Below are 5,615 nucleotides of genomic sequence, written 5' to 3'. Positions count from 1 at the left end.
AGACGTTAGTAAGGCCCGGAGTTGGCCCATGGTATCCCTCATACCATTGGGAGAATGAGGTTTGCCGATTGAGGCAAGTGATTGTGATGATGCTGCCTAGTTCTGAGGGCCCAGGCTAGTGCGGTGAATTAGCCCACCCTAGTGCGCAGACATCCCTCTGAGGGGCGGGAGGATCGAGCGATGGAGCCTGAGAGGGCGACAGGCCGGCTTGAGTCCTCGCCAGCGGCCGACGATGAGGTATATGGTCCCGTAGGGTTTTGCCCAGCATGTGGAGGCTGGAAGGCCGAATTCTAGATCATCGGCGGTATAAAGGAAAAGAATAAGAGAGCCAGTTTGGCTTGTATGAAATTGATTCATGTTTAAACTTTGTTTTTATAAATCTTATCTTTGGCATTATTGTATTGTGGAAAAAGGCAAAGGCTGTTTTAACAAACCTTGTGAAAAGGGTCTTAATTAAGGAACATGTTTGTTTATGTCAAACAGTGTGGTAGGATTAATTAGAAAACAAATTGACGCGTGAGTAGGGTGGAAAGTGGGAGGATGGAATGCCCCGACGGCACCATCCTACGGACGGGTGGACCCGATTAGTCGGGTAGCTTTCCAACATATTAAGTGAAAGCCCTACGTTAGATAAATAGGTTCTCGAGCAATTCTATTCTAGAAGACTAGGCCAACGGCTGTGCCTTGCATGGATGAGGAAAAAAGCGTTGTCTCTAGGAATCAAGACTAGTAGTTACCCAATTTATGATCAATTGCCCTATGGGTGATTTGATTTTAGAAGACCACGCTCCCCCTGCGGGATAGAGCTAGGTCTTACCTATGAATCGTATCCTTGAATCTCTGTATGGTCAAGGTGTCGATGAGTAGGAAATTTTCTCTAAGATAAGACTTAGCGGACTATCTTAAGCGTTTCCCCCATTTGTGAAAGGGGGGAACCTTACAAGTGGTATCAGAGCCGATCTTAGTTCCTAGGATTTGTTTTTCAAAGGTTAACTATCAAGGGATTAAAACAAGTGATTGGTTATCATATGAGGACGAATCAATCATCTCTACTGGCCATAGAAGTGATTTGAATATCCTCACATGTTGAGACAATCATCTTATGAAATTGTGCTTGTATCTTGGGGGTGCACACGCAAGATATTTGTACAAAAAAATTTGAGAAATTAGATTGGGGAGAAAACCTTTTGTGAGGAAAACATAGGGTGATCAAATTAAGAAACTAGTGAGAGACTGAATGACTAGAAGGATAGACCGAAACTTTATTTAGAGAAATTTTTAGGATATCGCATTAATTTGTATATTATAAATTATTAAGATTATAACTCCATTAAGATTTGAATAGTTGACATGTGAATGCCATCCATTGGATGCTTTAGACTAGGACAATCATCCAAGATCTAGAACCCATCTGAGACAACACGAATCTCAGATGTGTAATTCCCAAAGGATCATGCTCTTAGATGTGTTAATCCCTAGATACTAGATGTGTAATTTTTAGAAAACTAATCATCTCAGATATGTCAATCCTGATAATCTTTGGATGTGTCAATCCCAAGGCACCAGATGTGTAATTCTCAGAAAAATGAAGATCTCAGTCCTGACTACCTTCAAATGTGGTGCTATGATAAGTATTTGATAGTTTTAAACTTTTAATGGATATAATGAAAGAAGCAAGCTCACCCTTGCTCGCGTCTAAAAATCATAAGAAATGCCAAATTAGTTGGAAGCATTGTTGTCAATCTAACCATTGGAGCTAAAAAGTTAGAAGCATTGTTGTCAATCTAACCACTAGAGCTAGAATCAGTTATGAGATGCCATGAAAGTACACCTTCGTGAAAGGTTTTGTCCTCTAGGATTTCGAGAGGATAAAATGAACGAATTTTTAGAGCTAACCCAAGAAAGGAAGACCCTAAAAGAATACCACCTAAACTTCTCCGATTTGCCCCAGAGATGGATGAGGTAGCTCTTCTCCATTGATTCATTTGGAAGCTTAATCTACCTTCGAATAACCTCATCAAGAATGTAAAACCATCCTCTATTTCAGAAGCCATAATTATAGCCAGAGACTGTGATAAAGTTATATATATATATATATAGAAAGTGTCGAGAAGAACATGAGTCCTTCCATGTTAATAAAGAAGAGGTCCCCTAATTCAAGAGGAACGTCAAGCCCACCCTTGGCTACAAGGAATCATGAGCTAGAGCAAAAATTAGGTCAAGAAATAGGGATAGTAGGGTTAAAGTTAACCGAATTCAACAAGTATTTCTGTGAGTAAATAGAAGAGGATTGGTGCAAGATTCATGTGAAGTAATGTGCATGATGAATAGAGGTATTCTACAAGACGATACTAAGATTATGAGATTGCTATCATAGATTAGATTACGTAAAGGATTGATTCTCTTATATTTTTCCATGACAATTTATTAAGTACCATATTACATGGAGGTATAGAATAAGGATTTCGAAGGTTCATATCATATGAGAGGTATATGGATGCATGAATTTAGGATAATAAGGCCTATTAACTTTAGAATGATAGACATTTTGGAGGCACAACAAAACAAGACAAACACATGAAATAAAAGACTCTTTAAGAACAATGTTTAGATAAAAGAAGATTTTTACCTAGTGGTGGGGAAACCAATTTGAAAGAGACAAGAGGATTTACTTAGATACTACCCCAGCTCGCGAGATGAGGACATCTCGAATCTTTTAAGTGGGGGAGATTGTAACGTCCCTCCCAAGCCATGTATGTATGTGTCTCTTTTAATATAGATTTCAATAAGAAAAGAGAGTGTAATTAGAAAGAGTGAGACAATAAGGCTAGAAACATTAGAAAAGTGTTAGAATAAAAATATTAGCTCCAAAAATCCTAAAAGAAATAAGAACATAAGAATAGTTCTATTAATAAGAGATAAGTATCCCCAAAAATAGAATTTCGATTTTAGGTGATAAGAGGTCATATTTAGAGTACTTTTATACATTTAGAGTCCATGCATACTAAAAATGTGGAAAAACAACGCGTTTCTAAAGATGGTGCGTTTGCGGCTATATACAGACGTTTTTGCCTATTCTGCCCGCGTTCGCTTGTAGACCACATGCCTTCCCGTTCTTTTGACTGGTTACATGACCTTATTCTGAGTTTTTATCAGAGAGTTATGGCCGAAACAGTTTGCTGTTTCTGTCAGGGTCTCTACATAGAGAAAACTGTGAGAAGACAGCAAGTAGTCTCAAGGTAATCCTAGAGTTTGAGATGCATATATCCCTTCATTCTTATCTAATATCTCAGAAAAGAAGCTTAGATTTCTATAGTCTTTTGGAGGAAGAGACCAAAACTCCATAGCTTTTCTTTTAGAGAAAGAATAGTATGCCATAGCCCTGTAAGAGAAGGCTATTTTGCCATAGATCTTAGAAAGAGAGAAGAGTCACAGTATGAGTAAGAGGAGATAAAGCTTGGAGATAATTGGATGATTTCAATCATAAGACAAGGTATTAGAAGACTCTATTCTCATATGTCAAGTTCTAAAGCTCTTGTTAACAAGCAAAGGCAACAATAAACGACAAATTTCTATAAGGTATACACATATTTTGTTTTTCAATTATATATCATTCTTAGGGGTTGAGGTATGGCCCCGGCTTCTCTATTGATTGTTACAGTGATCTATTTGATTGATTTACCATTTAAAGTTTTAAGCAATAGCATATGCCTTAATAAAGAATGTCTTATCACAATCTCAAGTTGAAATGCTAAAATCTTTGTGAAAAAGATTGTTTTCTTAAAAAAGGTGACATGGATCCTAGTCATATGGTTTAGTGAGTAAATGGATTGTTATCTTGGTTAAATTAAGGTACAGGTACAACTTCTCCCTGCCTTGACGCTGCCCCGTTCTTGTGCTTGTGTAGCCGGACGGCGGAGACGTTAGTAAGGCCCGGAGTTGGCCCATGGTATCCCTCATACCATTGGGAGAATGAGGTTTGCCGATTGAGGCAAGTGATTGTGATGATGCTGCCTAGTTCTGAGGGCCCAGGCTAGTGCGGTGAATTAGCCCACCCTAGTGCGCAGACATCCCTCTGAGGGGCGGGAGGATCGAGCGATGGAGCCTGAGAGGGCGACAGGCCGGCTTGAGTCCTCGCCAGCGGCCGACGATGAGGTATATGGTCCCGTAGGGTTTTGCCCAGCATGTGGAGGCTGGAAGGCCGAATTCTAGATCATCGGCGGTATAAAGGAAAAGAATAAGAGAGCCAGTTTGGCTTGTATGAAATTGATTCATGTTTAAACTTTGTTTTTATAAATCTTATCTTTGGCATTATTGTATTGTGGAAAAAGGCAAAGGCTGTTTTAACAAACCTTGTGAAAAGGGTCTTAATTAAGGAACATGTTTGTTTATGTCAAACAGTGTGGTAGGATTAATTAGAAAACAAATTGACGCGTGAGTAGGGTGGAAAGTGGGAGGATGGAATGCCCCGACGGCACCATCCTACGGACGGGTGGACCCGATTAGTCGGGTAGCTTTCCAACATATTAAGTGAAAGCCCTACGTTAGATAAATAGGTTCTCGAGCAATTCTATTCTAGAAGACTAGGCCAACGGCTGTGCCTTGCATGGATGAGGAAAAAAGCGTTGTCTCTAGGAATCAAGACTAGTAGTTACCCAATTTATGATCAATTGCCCTATGGGTGATTTGATTTTAGAAGACCACGCTCCCCCTGCGGGATAGAGCTAGGTCTTACCTATGAATCGTATCCTTGAATCTCTGTATGGTCAAGGTGTCGATGAGTAGGAAATTTTCTCTAAGATAAGACTTAGCGGACTATCTTAAGCGTTTCCCCCATTTGTGAAAGGGGGGAACCTTACAGAAAGCGGACGTTTTTTGGCCATTCTCATAAGCTCTTGAGTGAAGCTCTTGAGCTCTCAAGCTATGGCAATTGTCTAACTCTCTCTCTATTGTACTCTAATGAGCATCAAGCTCCAATGAGTATAGATCCACTTCTTTCTCTTAATCTGTTTTAGCATCATTGAAGTAGATTAATCTATGATTAGTTGAATGCTTCTTTCTTTCTCTTGTGTATGCTGCATGCTTGTAGTGTGTGTGTGTGTCGTCTCCATTGATGCAAGCTCTTGCCCACTTCATTGGGCAATGAGTTATTCATGGATAGACTCTCTCTATGAGCTTGTGGGTTTGTGAATGTTACATTCTATGCTTGCTTAAGCTTGTGGGTTAGTAGATGCACGCTTATGGATTTGCTGGCATAAGGGAAAGCTAAGATTTAATCAATGTTTGAATGGGATTAAGAGATTGCCATGCATTGCTTGTTCTCTTGATTAGTGTAGTGGGTTTAAGAGATTGAGAGATTGATTGAAGTGTTGAATGGTTGAATCGTCAAGTGGTGGTTCGTGTATGTGAGCTCTCTCGTAAAAGGGATAAGCCTTCATGCACTAATCGGGTCGAGTCCTCGGATTGACATTGTGTTTCTCAACACATTTGTTGATCGGTAGTTCTCTATGATGAGCACTATATTGCATGGTAGAGAGAACCGCTCTACAATGGCGCCGCTGTCGGGGAGCAAGTGCCTACATTAGTTGAGCACCATACACATACTACCACTCCTT

The sequence above is a fragment of the Cibotium barometz genome, chromosome 16, assembly GCF_041138505.1.
Source record: "Cibotium barometz isolate CiBa-2024 chromosome 16, ASM4113850v1, whole genome shotgun sequence".
NCBI classification, from domain to species: Eukaryota; Viridiplantae; Streptophyta; class Polypodiopsida; order Cyatheales; family Cibotiaceae; genus Cibotium; species Cibotium barometz.
This window is presented reverse-complemented; position numbering follows the sequence as displayed.